This window comes from Hordeum vulgare, chromosome 5H (genome assembly GCF_904849725.1).
Source record: "Hordeum vulgare subsp. vulgare chromosome 5H, MorexV3_pseudomolecules_assembly, whole genome shotgun sequence".
Lineage (NCBI taxonomy): Eukaryota > Viridiplantae > Streptophyta > Magnoliopsida > Poales > Poaceae > Hordeum > Hordeum vulgare.
In genome coordinates, this window is record NC_058522.1 from 493,196,619 (window position 1) to 493,213,194 (window position 16,576).

Below are 16,576 nucleotides of genomic sequence, written 5' to 3' on the forward strand. Positions count from 1 at the left end.
CACATTTTTCATATTTTAATTGTTTCAGACATAGCTAGAGTAGGCCAAGAATGTCTTAATGTCGGACATGGAGAAGCCGTTGAAATGGGAGCTGGAGCCGATAGAGTAGGCGCCCATGTCGTCGAACACGAGCCAGTCCCCGACGGTCATCTCCGGCAGCCGGTACCCGGTCAGCACCGTGTCGAGCGAGTCGCACGTTGGCCCGAACACCGTCGACGTGTACATCACCTCGCCGGCTCGCCGGGCGGCGAGCGGCCTCGGGCAGGGCACGTAGTCATCCATGAGGACGCAGTTGAGGGTGTTGAAATTTGGAGGTGGGCCTTAGGCCCATTAGAGAATTTCAGAAAAATCTACAAGGGCCCATGTAGGTGGTGGCATGACAAGGTGGTGGGAGTTTAGTCCCACCCCGCTAGTGGAGGAGAGTTTGGACCCCTTTATAAGGGTCTCTCTTCCACATGCTATTGGAGAGTGAGAAGAGAAGGTGCCCTCGCGCACTCCTCCTCCGCCTCGCCACGCCTCGTCACGACGCGGGTTGCGGGAACGAGCCGAGCTCATACCTACGCGCTTATTTTTGCCGGTCAGGAACGGAGAATACGTAACGGACAAGGCACGATCCGAGACGTCGGATCGTGGCCGTTACCGCCTCACGCGTTCGTTCCTTGAACTGGGAGAGCAGGCCTCCGAAACCTCGCCTCTCCGGTTCCTGTACGGGAGAGGGGCGATTAGGTTTTTGGGGAGCGATCACGCGACTGCTCGCCTTCGTCCGTCTGCTTCGTCTACGTCCGCGTCGCCCTCGTCATCGCCATGTCTTCACCAAGCGAAGCTGACCGTCTCCGCGAGGAAGCCGAGAAGAAGACGGCAGAGGATACTGCCGTCGCCGCCGCTGCTGCTACGGCCAACTGGCCGATTGGAGGGTATGACTCGTTTATCCTCATGTTCGTATTTATCCTAGCAGTACTACTTGTTTGCATGGATGTATCCACTATATGCGTAGTATGTGTTAGGTTAGCTTAAAATCAGTATGTCATTAGTCTAGTCAATGCCATGCTAGTTATTATTTCGTGGATTAATATACTCGGAAAATTTAAATAGTCAACACACGGAGCCATAGACCATAGAGTCCGTCGTCGATCCAGTACTCCCGCACCTCACCGCGCGTGCGCTTCCCGATGACGCGCGCCGCGAGCGTGAAGGCCGTCTCGGCGAAGTACCGTCCCGGCTCGCAGATGATCCCCACGCACGGGAGGCCGCCGAAGTGCTCCGCCAGCGCGTCGCGGATGACCGCCGCCGCCTCGTCGAACGCGGTGCCTCCTGCCATGAAGCCGCCGCCTACGTCGAGCACGCGCATTGGCGGCATGCCGAGCGCGGCGGCCGCGTCGAACGCCGCGCGCGGGGCCTCGATGGCCCCGCGGTACACGTCGGTGCGGGTCCCGCCGCTGCCGATGTGGAAGGACACTCCGGCCACGCCGAGGCCCGCGCGCTGCGCGGCGCGGAGGAGCGGCAACACCTCGTCGGCGTGCGCGCCGTACTTTGTGCCGAGGTCGACCTTGGCGTCGCCGTTGTCGGGGCCCTTGATGCGGAGGATGAGCTCGCAGTTCGAGTGGCAGCGCTTCACCTTGGCCACCTCCACCTCCTCCTCGGAGTCGTCGTGGTGAGGTTGACGCCCACCCGCGCCGCGTACTCGATGTGCGCCTCGGGCTTGCACGGGTTGGCGTACACGATGCTCCCCGGCTCGACCCCGAGCGCGAGCACGGCCTCGGTCTCCCTGCGGCTGGCGCAGTCGAACCCGGCGCCGAGCGCGGCCAGCGCGCCCAGCAGCGCCTGCTCCGGGTTGCACTTGACGGCGTAGTAAGCCTGCAAGTCCGGGAGCGCGCGGCGCCAGCGGATGTACAGGTCGACGACCCTGGCGAGGTCCAGGACGTAGAAGGCGCTGCGCACGCCGGAGCCGGCGATGGAGCGCATGAGGCCGGCGACGGCGTGCTTCTCCTTGACGCGTCACGCTTGTAGCCGAGCACCTGCTTGTCCTTCACCCCCGGCGCCACTAGCACCGCCTGCATTGGGCTGCTCCCGACCATGTCGACGACGACGACGATGTGATCACACCACACGTGAGTACGTAGTGCTCTAGACCTAGAAGATTTCTCAACCTAGCTAGCTACCTTGCTAACTTATTAGGTCGCTCGATCGAGCTAGACGTCGACGCGATCGAGCAATGCAAGTTGATTGCCGATGCAAAATGCAGCTCCAAGGAATGATCGAATGCTTGTGTGGCCTGGCTGGGATGAAGTGATGAACTCGATCGGTGCCTCGGTGGCTAGGCTATATATAGTGTGCGCGGCCGGGGTTAGGTGGCGGCCGGCGCGGTCAAATGGGCCATATGCACAGGCCATGCGGCGCTGCGGCCGCAGTTCCAGAGCATGCCGCGGCTGGTGGAGTTCCAACACGTACGTTCGGTATAGGTAGACGACGGAGAGTGGGGGACGATCGATCGGGCTTCGGTCAGCCCAGTCCTTTTCCCTTTTTTTTTCGAAAATGCTAGACCAACTAAATCCTACTTAAGTTTACTAAACCTTTCAACTAATCTAAACATGTTCCCCCTGATTTTCAGGGGTGGATGGGCCTCACCCTCCTCTTAATCCAATCAATGATTGTCAAATCAGACAATTCCGTAAACGCCCTCCTCTTAATCCAATCAATGATTGTCAAATCAGACAATCCCGTAAGCGTACGTAAAAATTTACGTAGATGTAGCATTACTCTTTTGTTTTTACTAGTACAAATGCCCGTGCGTTGCACCGGGCGGGAAAGGAACACTACCTATTTCATGGGCCATTGATGTTCAATTTTACTAAACGTCGATGATAAGGTTAAACGTGCAAATTTTCTTTATTAATAAAAGTTAACATTTTCATTGAAATTGGAACACTTATTTAACAATACTTACATTTTCTAAAAATTGTAACATTTCTCTAGAAAAGTACTTTTTAAAACAGATTTTATCTTTGCCGTACACCAACCGCCCTTCACTTTGTAAACTCATTTCCAAGAAGCAGCTCTAGTCCAAGGGCAGTCACAATGGCACTGCGTTCTCTGGCCGTGTTCATGGTCGTCCTGGCGCTCTCGCAGACCGCCTCGGCCAAGCCCTGGCTCGACGACAAGTTCAACGCGGACAACAATGTATTCGACAATGTATTAATCCACTTGTTTACATAAACCTCGTATCAACAGTTTAGTATACATCATCGTATATTGATTGGTTATTGTGCACACTGGAAAATAAATAGGATGACTATGTACATATTGTAAACTTTAGCATATGGTAGCTAGTAGGAATGAACATCCGCTATAGTATCAACTCTATCTTTTGTGAAAGCATTAAACTGTTATATCTACTTAAGTTAAATGGGACAAGAAACATGTGTAATAGGCATTTCCAAAATAACCAATATAAAGAAGGTATTAATTAATATTACACAATAAGCTTTATTGTAGAAAGTAACATGCAAAATAATAGCATGTTTGAAATCTTCACTTTTTTCTGAACGATTTTCATATATAACATGTTAGATTTAGAGTTAGAATTTAAAAGATACAAATGTTTTAAAAGCATTTGAATTTACACAAAAAACTGAAGCAATAGGAAAAATAGGGCAGTGCCGCACTCGAACGTCGGTGCGTTAGCCATCCCGTGAACGTGATGAAATTGAGGCGGGACTTTATATATATCAAATTACAACGAACCGTTCTTCGCTTTTAAACTTAAAAAGAGAGTGCGGGTTAAATACACAAATTGTTAGGGGCTTTTTTATAAAAACGCAATCACTAGGTACATGCACCCTATTCCAACCACAAACACATGAGCTAGCATCTCGTCAAAAAGATTTGATACCGGCTTGTTTGTACCACTTGATTTGCATGAGTTAGGCCGAATTTTTGTAGCAGGGCCAGGTTACTTGGGTTTGAAAGCGAGCAAAACATGAAAAAGAAAACGTGGGTTTGAAGGCTCAAATGGTACCGTAGGTGTTGGGTTCTTCTTTCGCGAAATGCAAGTTTCATCATGAACAGCGCAATGATAACGGGGAATCTCATCGACTAGCTAGAACGTGTTATCGTTTTGTTTAACACAGTACAGATGCAAATGTTCGTATACACACGCGTATACTCAATTCTATAAACACACACGCACACTCTATCTCTATAAACACTATTGAGAAACTGATCCGTCATACCATCTTGAGATTTACGAAGCACTGTAGGCGCTCCGTCGTCGATGAAAACGTCTCCTTCCACTGAATGCGCATCGTCGAAAATCCTAATATAAATTCAAAAATAAATGCGATCACCAGAATTTAAACCTTAGTGGGTTGGGATACCACAGTTCCTACAACCATCCAATCATAGGTTAGTTCACACGGCGTCATCGGTTGACGGAGGTTGATATGTTTGGCTACAATCCCTGGGGAATACTTACGTACCACTCTAAACACTAATATTATGCAATAAAATTGCGTTGTGATTCTAAAAAAGAAGGTGTTGAGTTCTTCTTTTTTGGGGTAAAAAGAGAAAACTTGTCATTTTCAATTTTCGGTTTAAGAACTCCTCCAAAGTAATCAAACTCGTTGAGTTCAAAGTGTTTGATAAATCTAGCGTGTGTTCTCTTATGTGCTTGTAACTCTGCCTTCGTTATAAAGTGTAGAAATGGTATCCCAAGACCCCAACACGTGCTAGAATTCCAATGATGGCATATGCCATGCAAACTATGTGCTGAAAAGGGTAAACATGGAGAGATAGAGGTTGTCAAACGATTGACCAACTTGGAATAATAACTACTGCTTGTAATTGATCTTTCCTCTCCCGTCCAGTGGGTAGGATCAAGGACCCCTCCCCCCCCCCCCCCCCCCCCCCCCCCCCGGACGGTTCAATAATGGACCACTTCGGACAACCCAATGACTTATACGAGGAAAGACTTAGTGATCAGGACAATGACTCCTCTTCATCGACATAGCCGACTAGAACTCTTGTTATCCCAGGCCTCTAGTGCATTACATAAATCGAGGTCAGGTTAGTCGACACACATATAAACACAAATCGTCCACTTAGCCTTAGGGTTAGAACCCAACTTACGATCTCGAGGTAGATCAAGCTTGTACTCGATACACCACCATCAATATAAACAAGAGTAGGACGTAGGGATTTACCTCCGTTAAGAGGTCCCGAACCTGGGTAAACATCGCATTCCTGATACGTCTCCAACGTATCGATAATTTATGAAGTATCCATGCCATGTTTGCCTATGTTTACAATACTTTTATATGATTTTGCTGCACTTTATATGATTTATTTAGAACTAACCCGGACTGACATTGTTTTCAACAGAACTACCGTGGTATTGTTTTTTCACAGAAATAAAAGTTTTCGGAATTCGACGAAACTTTTTGATGATTTTTTTGGAAGAAAAGAGAAATACTGAAGTAAGGAACCACCAGAGGGGGGGTGGGGGCTGGTGCCTGGTGCCCAATATACACCAGGGCGAGCCAACCCTCCCGGCGCGACCTCTTATCTAGTGGGCACGTTGTGGCCCATCTTGGCGTGATTCCTACGCCAAAAATCCTATAAATAAAGCAACCTATAGAAATAACCCTAGACGAGAAGTCCCGCCGCCACAAGCCTCTGTAGCCACGAGAAACCAATCGGGAGCCTGTTCTGGCACCCTACGGGAAGGGGAGATCATCTCCGTGGTCATCTTCATCATCCCGGCGGAGGCCATGACGAGGAGGGAGTAGTGCACCCTCGGGGCTGAGGGTTTGTACCAGTAGCTATGTGTTTAATCTCTCTCTCTCCCGTGTTCTTGAAATGTCATGATCTTGATATATCACGGGCCTTGTGAATATAGTTGGATCATATGGTGTTTGTCCCATGCTATTGTTATGATGAATTGAATCTTTCACTTTAAGGTCTTGTTATGTTGGACTGAATATTCAGGTTCATTATGAGTTCCTAGTAGTGGTCTTGGTTCATTGTTTAATTTCAGAATTTGTGAGTTCCTAGTAGTGTTCTGTTTATAGACCTAGTGGTCATTTCACTGTTTCTAAGGATCATGTCTAGTAAGTTGTACAAAATTAATAGGAAATACATGGACATAAAGCTGCGGCGATGACGACAACGATGTCGGCATGTGCAGCGGCGACGGCGATGATGACATCAACATCAACACGGTGTTGCGGCAGCAACGACGATGATGACATCTTCATGTTGGTGCGGCGACGACGACAACGACATCTACATGGTGCTACGGCGGCGGCGGCGACATCGTCATGTTGCTGTGGCGGCGGTGGCGACGACGACATAAACACCATCAACACGGGCATGTGGAGGCATTGATGACGACGAACTATACATGTGGCGTGTGTGTGTGTGTGTATATATTAATTATCTATATAAGTCATGTATGATTGACTGTATGCAAAACATGTACGTCATATGAAATGCATGTATGTGAGTACTGTGAAACTTACGCCTATACGGGATTAGATAGATTTTATTTTTTTAGATCCTAATTAGTTAGTGATAGCTTTGGTTATCTTAGACGCGTTACTACTATTCTGTTAGTAGTAGCGCGGGTTTGGAATAGTAGTACCGTGGGTTGCACCAACGCTATTCATATTTCTGTTTACTAGTAGGGCGGGAAAAACACGCTACTGCTAAAAATTAGTTGTAGCATCCTAACAGTAGCGCGGGGACCAGCGCTACACATAGTCCAAAACCAACACTATCAGTAGTGTTTTTGCTGTTGGAAATATGCCCTAGAGACAATAATAAAATAGTTATTATTATATTACCTATCATAGGATAATCGTTTATTATCCATGCTATAATTGTATTGAATGGAAACACAAATACATGTGTGGATACATAGACAAAAAATTGTCCCTAGTAAGCCTCTAGTTGACTAGCTCGTTGATCAAAGATGGTTAAGGTTTCCTAGCCATAGACAAGTGTTGTCACTTGATAACGAGATCACATCATTAGGAGAATGATGTGATGGACAATACCAAACTATAAACGTAGCTTGTGATCGTGTAATTTTGTTGCTATTGTTTTCTGCATGTCAAGTATACATTCCTATGACCATGAGATCATGTAGATCAGTGACACCGGAGGAATACCTTGTGTGTATCAAACGTCGCAACATAACTGGGTGACTATAAAGTTGCTCTACAGGTATCTCCGAAGGTGTCTGTTGAGTTAGCATGGATCAAGACTGGGATTTGTCACTCCGTGTGACAGAGAGGTATCTCGGGGCCCACTCGGTAATACAACATCACAAACAAGCCTTGCAAGCAATGTGACTAAAGAGTTATCCACGGGGTCTTGTATTACAAAGCGAGTAAAGAGACTTGCCGGTAACGAGATTGAAATAGGTATTGGGATACCGACGATCGAATCTCGGGCAAGTAACATACCGAAGGACAAAGGGAATGATATACGGGATTAACTGAATCCTTGGCATAGAGGTTCAGCCGATAAGATTATCGTAGAATATGTAGGATCCAATATGGGTATCCAGGTCCCGCTATTGGATATTGACCGGAGATTGTCTCACGTCATGTCTACATAGTTCTTGAACTCGCATGGCCTGCACACTTACGGATCGGTGACATTTCGCTATAGTTGAGTTATAGGTGCTGGTGATCGAAGGTTGTTCGGAGTCCCGGATGAGATCTAGGACATCACGAGGAGCTCCGGAATGGTCCGTATGTAAAGATTGATAGATAGGAAGTCCTGTTTTGGTCACCGGAAAAGTTTCGGGCTCATCGATAGTGTATCGGGAGTGCCGGAGGACCACAGGGAGGGGCGTAACGACCCTAGAGCCTCATGGTCCAAGAGAAGAGGCAAACCAACCCCTAGTGGGCTGGCCGAAGCCTCCCCTAAAGGCCCATGTGGCTGGAGTGGAAAAACAAGGTAAAACTTGAGAGGTGGAAAAGGTTTCCAAGTGGGGGAAGGAATCCTATTAGGAGTAGGATTGGAGGACTCCTCCCTCTCCCACTTCGGCCAACCCAAGGAAAACCCTAGGGGCCGGCGGCCTCCCTCCTCTCCTCCTATATCTACTTGTAACGCCCAAGATGCGGTCCTATCCTTAATTTGGCATGAGGGCCTCGTCAGGGATAGAAGCGCATCTCGTCGTTTCGCAAGAATGGATATCGTTACAAGTACATGTACTGAAGAGAAGAGTATATGGAATTGGCTTACACTCGCCACAAGCTACATCAGAGTCACATCAGTACAATACATAATCATCATGAAGAAGAGCAGGGTCCGACTTTGTACGAAAACAAACGAGAAAAGAAGAACGATGTTCATCCTTGCTATCCCAGGCTGCCGGCCTGGAACCCATCCTAGATCGATGATGAAGAAGAAGAAGAAACTTCAAATGAACAATCAACGCGCTCGCGTCAAGTAATCTTTACCTGTACCTGCAACTGATGTTGTAGTAATCTGTGAGCCACAGGGGACTCAGCAATCTCATTTCCAAAGGTATCAAGACTAGCAAAGCTTAATGGGAGAGGTGTGGTTAAGTGGTGAGGCTGCAGCAAGCGACTAAGCATTATATGAGGTGGCTAACTTACGAGTACAAGAATTAGAGAGGGATGATCTACGCATAACGGACGTGAACTACTGATGATCAAATGAATGATCCTGAACACCTACTTATGTCAAACATAACCCCACCGTGTCCTCGATCGGAGAAGGAGCTCACAAAAGAGACAGTCAAGTTTACGCACTCAGTTGGCAAGTTTTAATTAAGTTAACTTCACGTTATCTAGAACCAGTGTTAAACAAAGTTTCCACGTTGCCACATAACCGCGGGCACGACTTTCCGAAAAGATCTAACCTTGAAGGGGTGCTCCAACTAATCCATCACAAATTACCACAAGCCGCATAGAAACCCTTGATCATGAAACTCGCGATCTCGTCGGACTCCTTAGTGGAAAACTTCAACTCTGAGATTACCCAAAGCATCACCGGAATCCCGATGCACATGACATTCGTCAAAGGTAAAACAAATCCAGCAAGGCCGCCCAGCGTGTCGACGATCCCGATAGGAGCCGCATATCTCGTTCTCAGGACACGACGGATAAGCACAGCGTACGGTGGCCTGATTGACATCTCCCGAGTTGCCCTGGGTTGGCCCCTCAAACGGCTCTGTTTTGCACCAGCACCATCAGCACTGGGCCTCCCTGTATTATGTAGAATTACTCCTCGGGTTCACGACGCCCTATGCTTTCAGTATTAACAAAATTATTATGTTGGGCAAATGTAGTTCCAATGTTGGGCCTTGCCAGACAAGCTTTAATCTAAAACGAATTATCAAGGGGGTCCCCATAACAACCCCGATCGTGTTAGGAGTGCTCAATTATGGAACATAACACCGGTAGCCGAAACTAAGGGGGAAAGCTGGAACAAAACACCAGGCTAGAAAGGCCGAGACTTCCACCTTTTACCAAGTATATAGGTGCATTAAATTAAATAGCATTTAATATGGTGATATAACAAGGAACCCATGTTATCACATGGAAGCAACTGCACCTGGAACTAGCAATGCTAAGACATGGTTAAGCAAGCGGTAACATAGCCAATCAGTGGTTTGCTAGGTCATGAACAAGTTGAAGGGTTTCATGGCCGTGTTGGGAGGCTGATATTTAACAGCTAGTAGGCAACGAGACATAAACGATAGAAACGGTAAAACTAGCATGGCAATGATAGTAATGGTATCTGGGGAAATGGTCATCTTGCCCAAGATCCCGCTTGGAAGAAGAACGACTCCGTGAAGCAGGCGAACCAATGTAGTCGAACGGGTCCTCACAATCCGACACGCTTGCGGAAGTCTATCGAGACAAAGCAAACCGGAAACAAGAATCAACACACGAACTTCACCACACGATGCACAACACATATGATGCATAAACAGAAACATATATGCAAGACATGGCATGGCAATTCACAACAATCAAACACTACACATTAAGTGAAGTTCAATATGCATCGAGTTGCATATTGACGAAACTCCACATACGAATTATTTAGTTCTATCCCAATTAGGTACACGGCAATATTAACTATTGGTTAAACATGGCAAGAGGTGAACTGCAATTAAACTATCTATCTAGGCATTTTAAATGAGGTCGGAAATGACATATAGCAACTCCGAGATGACCCCATATGTTAATTTATAATTCTGTCCAGATCTGAATTAACATGTTTTAAAATTTGTTAAACAGCAAAATAAATAGGTTCACGTGATTCTACGCGTCATTTCAATCAATTTATACATAGAGAACATCTCCAACGGAGATACGGATCAAAAGATACGAACACCGCAAGATATGATGGCATGAATGCAAAATGTGTGCAACGACAGTCACAAGCATTTCAAAACACACAACGAGCAAGATATTATGAAACTACACGAGGTTCTAAGCAAGTTTCATATAGAACACGATCAAAACGGAGCAACGGTTCAACAACTACGAACTAAACAAGAAATCACTACAATCTGCCAAAATCAGCCACATAGCATTTTCTACGCCCTTGAACAACTAGCTACACAAATCCAAAAGGCTCAAACAAGGCATGAGGCAATAGAGGTCAAGTTGCACTACAGCATAAAAGTAATAACACCTAGCATGAAAGCATGGATCACTAGGAAAAGAAGTCACAAAATGGCATCTCACACACTGTTTCAGAGTTAGTGAAAACCACAATTTATGAAAGTGCAGTTTTTGATCTGAAGGCATATTGACAGCAGCAAAACCATGAGCTACATGACTCCAAATGGCATGCAAATTGACAATATGCTAGAGAATCCTAAAGTCTACAACTAACTCCATTGCACCAACCTCAAAAGAGCTACAGATCACTAGATAAACTCAAGACAAGACAACAACAAAATATAACAGATTTCAAACTTGGAAATATTTCAGCATCTCCAAATCAGCACTATTTTCTAGCAAGTTGAGAGCAAGCAAACCACGCCTAAACATGGATTTCTATTGCAACCAAAATTACCAGAGGCTGGACTACACATCCAAGGGCATATCTCTAGTTGACAACACATTCATATCAAGTACGGATTAAAACCAACAAAATAAACAAAAGGGCATCAAGGCAAAATATCACGCGAACTAACTTGATCAAAAGCTAAAACTAAATGCACAGTTAAATTCTATGGATTTTCCTACCCCGAAAACATATATAACATGTTGGGTTGCACAACAATAATATTACCACACATATATGCGAGATAATGTCCTATACACGATATAGCAAACTAGCGACGGAATCCTACATGCAAAAATACAATCAACTACTCTAAAACACATGGAAAAGGGTCCCTAAAAATATGAGCATTTTACATACGGGATTTGAGCAATCCGGACACGCACGAAAAATAAATACGGAACAAAACCCTAATAAGACAGCACGCGTTTCTAGGCATTTGACGGGTCAACTCAATTCAAACATGCATGCAAGTTACAAAATATTAATCTACGCGGAAAACTACACAAGTTTCATATATTAATCGCCTCGATCCGACACTAGGTTTAGAAACTATGAGCATTTTAAAAATCTATAGAATTAAATCGCGGAAAAAAACCTAAAGTCTAAATGGGCCGAAAGTAGGCATGCGCGACATAGCTATTATACGCATGGGCGAGGAATAGTGGGCTCACAGGGAAAGGCTCACCTCGGGCCTTGGCCCGGCTGGAGGAGACTGCTGAAGGAGCAGGCCGAGGGGGCGCGCTGGGCCGGCGGCGTCGTCCTGGGCCGCGACCCGATGGGCCAGCTAGGCCGCTGTGGGACGGGCGAGCGATGCTGGCGGTTGGCGCTGGAGGGGCGGCTCCCTCCTCCCGTACGAGCAGAGGCAGGAGGTAACAGCGAGACGCCGAGACGTGAGAACGGCCAGATCTGAGGAAGGGGTCGCCGGATCCATCCATTCCCGGCGCGGGAGGAGCATGACGGCGGCTGATCTGGTGGACCACCACAGGGTTGGTCGGCAGGGGCTGCAGCCTGACGACGGCGGCGGGGAAGCTCCGGCGGGGCTGGCGGCGGGGCAAGCCGGCGTGAGCTGCGGTGCGGCAAGGCGCCAGGAGAGGCGGCGGCGGCAGCACAGCAAGCCAGCGTGGGCGGCGCGGGAGCTCGTAGGAGGAGCTGCTGCTGCGGGGAGCTCGGGCCCAGATGGGCTCAGGCGGGCCCAACGCGGGCTCCGCCGGCCGGCGGCTGGAGGAGGGAGAGAGACTGGGGGTTAGGGTTTCGGGGTGGCACGAATTTTGAGGAGAGAGGGGATGGATGTCTAAAAATGGCATGGGGTTCCTATTTATAACAATGGGGGGGCTAGGTTTAGCAGAATTTCGCCCCGGTTTCAACCGCGCGATCTAAATCGGACTGTTTCGCACGCGGGGACGGGTTAAGTGGCCGTGTAAAGTAGGTTAGCCGGAGACGAGAGGGAAAACGGGCACCTGACCATGTGATTTTTAAAACACCAAAAAACGTCCGACGACACACCGAATACGGTGCCGCTACGGTCGACCGTTCGGGTACCAGACGGACTCCGATTGCGACGAAATTTGGCAGGCGGACTACCTATAACTAAATTCGACCGCACGCCAAGTTTCAACCCAAACAGAGAAAGTTTTACACACACTTTTAAAAACAATATTTTGACGGTGCCGCGGGCGCGTGCGAGTGTGGTCTGGCTCAAACCACGCAACGACGAACACGGGAAGAACCGACAACTAAATAACGGATGCAGGTTTTGAAAACTGGCGGCAACGGGATGCCGATGATGCGAATGATGCGAGAAATAAAATAAATCACATGACGAAAACGGAATAAAAGGGGAATCTTTTGGAACGTCGGTCTCCGGCTGTCACAACTCTCCTACACTACAAGAGGATCTCGACCCGAGATCCAAGAATGAAATGGGAAGAGGATGAGAAAGAGAAAAAGATAAAACTTAGCCGCCTCTCAGACAACGAGTGAAACCAACGATCCTTGAAGGTTGCAAAGAGATGAAGAATGATATGAGAAAGAAGCAGGAATTCACAGAAAATTTCGGCAACACTTCGGTAGGACAGGGGGACAAAAATTCGACAAGATAGGAGAACTGGACAAGATTCACAACGAACAACTAAATTAAACAAGGGAACAACATGATCTTGTCAGAACAAGATGATAGATTGAAGAGAGCAACATCACAAAGCCTCCGTTAGAGAGAATAGAAATTAGCTCTTGACAAGAAAAGAACGAAGAAGAAATTGAGAACTAGTACCACAAGAATCTTGAAGAACACGTTGAGACAAAGAATTGATATCATGAGCCATTCCGGAAGAAGAATTCAAATTACCTATGAACAAGAATAAGAATTATGTTATGCATATCCTTCGTCAAGTTAAATTGATGACAAGCAATGGATTTAGCATACCACTTATTCTTCTTGAAAGAAACGTGAAGAGATAGATATATATGTACCACTTGAAGTATAATTGAAGGAAGCACCGGTAAGAATTCACAATTGAATGGGAATACCAAGAATTAATGGAGATACACAAGAATGAAGAGATCATGAGCCACCGGAGAGAAAAACTTGAACAAGGCACCGGAAAAATTGAGAGACGAACAAAGAGACAACAATTGAGAAGAATTTGAGGATGAAAGCTGAAAGGTGAGAACGAAAAAATCTTCTCAAATGATGGCCTTCGGAGGATTGATACGTCTCCAACGTATCTATAATTTTTGATGGTTTCATGATGTTATCTTGTCAAACTTTGGATGTTTTATATGCCTTTTATATCTTTTTTGGGACTAACCTATTAATTCAGTGCCAAGTGCCAGTTCTTGTTCTTTCCGTGTTTTCGACCCTTTTTCACGCGAAGTCCAAACAGAATAATTCTTTCGCGATGATTTTTTATGGAAAATATCAAAAATACCGGAAGAAAAGGATATCGGAGAGGGGTCCCAAGGAAGCCACAAGCCGTGTAGGCGCGACCACCCCCCCCCCCCCAGGCCGCACCTACCAAGCTTGTGGGCTCCTCAGGGGGCCACTTGACGCAACTCCACCGCCATCTGGTCCTATAAATCCAGAAACCTCCAGAAAGAAACCTAGATCGGGAGTTCCGCCGCCGCAAGCCTCTGTAGCCACCAAAAACCAATCTGGAGCCCGTTCCAGCACCCTGCCGGAGGGGGAATCCATCTCCGGTGGCCATCTTCATCATCCGGCGATCTCCATGACGAGGAGGGAGTAGTTCTCCCTCGGGGCTGAGGGTATGTACAAGTAGCTACGTGTTTGATCTCTCTCTCTCTCGTGTTCTTGAGATGTCCTGATCTCGATGTACCGTGGGCTTTGCTACTATAGTTGGATCTTATGATGTTCTTCCCCCTCTCCCTTCTTGTAATGAATTGAGTTTCCCCTTTGAAGTTATTTTATCGGATTGAGTCTTTGAGAACACTTGATGTATGTCTTGCACGTGTCTATCTGCTGTGATCAACTTGCGGGTTTGTGACAATTGAGAACCTATGCATATGGGTTGGCACACGTTTGATTTATGTGAGTACTCGATGTATGTTTTGGTGATCAACTTGTGGGTTTGTGCCATTCGGAACCTATGCATAGGGGTTGGCACACGTTTTGACTCTCCGGTAGAAACTTTGGGGCACTCTTTGAAGTTCTATGTGTTGGTTGAATAGATGATTCTGAGATTATGTGATGCATATCATATAATCATGCCCACGGATACTTGAGGTGACAATGGAGTATCTAGGTGACATTAGGGTCTTGGTTGATATGTATCTTAAGGTGTTATTCTAGTACGAACTCTATGATGGATCGAACGGAAAGAATAGCTTCGTGTTATTTTACTACAGACTCTTGAATAGATCGATCAGAAAGAATAACTTTGTGGTGGTTTCGTACCCGACAATAATCTCTTTGTTTGTTCTCCGCTATTAGTGACTTTGGAGTGAATCTTTGTTGCATGTTGAGGGCTAGTTATATGATCCAATTATGTTATTATTGTTGAGAGAAGTTCACTAGTGAAAGTATGAACCCTAGGCCTTGTTTCCACGCATTGCAATACCGTTCGTGCTCACTTTTGTTACTAGTTACCTTGCTGTTTTTGTAATTTCAGATTACAAAAACCTATATCTACCATCCATTTTGCACTTGTTTCACCATCTCTTCACCGAACTAGTGCACCTATACAACTTACCATTGTATTGGGTGTGTTGGGGACACAAGAGACTCTTTGTTATTTGGTTGCAGGGTTGCTTGAGAGATACCATCTTCATCCTACGCCTCCCGCGGATTGATAAACCTTAGGTCACCCACTTGAGGGAAAATTTCTACTGTCCTATGATACGTCTCAAACGTATCTATAATTTTGATGGTTTCATGTTGTTATCTTGTCTTCTTTGGATGTTTTATGTACCTTTTATATCTTTTTCTGGGACTAACTTATTAATTCAGTGCCAAGTGCCAGTTCCTATTTTTTCTTTGATTTTGACTCTTTTCAGATTTGATTTTGGAACGGAGTCCAAACGGAATAAAAACCCCAAAATGATTTTTTCCCGAACAGAAGAAGATCAGGGGGCCTCTCGGCCAAGCCAGGTGGGCTCGAGGGAGCCCACAAGCTCCCACTCCGCCACCAGGGGGAAGGCGGCGGTGTGAGGGCTTCTGGCCTCCCTGGTCGCCCCCTGACCTAGATCCTTGGCCTATATATTCCCAAATATTCAGCAAAAAATCAGGGGATCCTCGAAAATACTTTTCCGCCGCCGCAAGCTTCCGTTTCCGCGAGATCTCATGTGGAGACCCTTCCCGGCGCCCTTCCGGAGGGGACTTTGGAGTTGGAGGGCTTCTTCATCATCATCATCGCCCCTCCAATGACTCGTGAGTAGTTCACTTCAGACCTACGGGTCCGTAGTTAGTAGCTAGATGGCTTCTTCTCTCTCTTGGATCTTGAATACAAAGTTCTCCATGATATTCATGGATATCTATCCGATGTAATCTTCTTTGGCGGTGTGTTTGTCGAGATCCGATGAATTGTGGATTTGTGATCAGATTATCTATGATATATATTTGAGTCTTTGCTGATTTCTTATATGCATGATTTGATATCCTTGTAAGTCTCTCCGAGTCTTGGGTTTTGTTTGGCCAACTAGATCTATGATTCTTGCAATGGGAGAAGTGCTTGGTTTTGGGTTCTACCATGTGGTGACCTTTCCCAGTGACAGTAGGGGCAGCAAGGCACACATCAAGTAGTTGCCATCAAGGGTAAAAAGATGGGGTTTTTATCATTGGTTTGAGATTATCCCTCTACATCATGTCATCTTGCTTAAGGCGTTACTCTGTTCTTATGGACTTAATACACTAGATGTATGCTGGATAGTGGTCGACGTGTGGAGTAATAGTAGTAGATGCAGAAAGTATCGTTCTACTTGTTTTGGACGTGATGCCTATAGATATAATCATTGCATAGATATCGTCACGACTTTGCGCGGTTCTATCAATTGCTCGACAGTA

The 16,576-nt window shown here is 46.4% G+C and overlaps 1 pseudogene; it reads right to left on the minus strand.

Moving 5' to 3' along the window:
* Positions 1-24: 24 nt before the first annotated feature.
* Positions 25-2,075, minus strand: LOC123397005 (annotated as a pseudogene).
* Between the last annotated feature and the right edge of the window lie 14,501 nt (positions 2,076-16,576).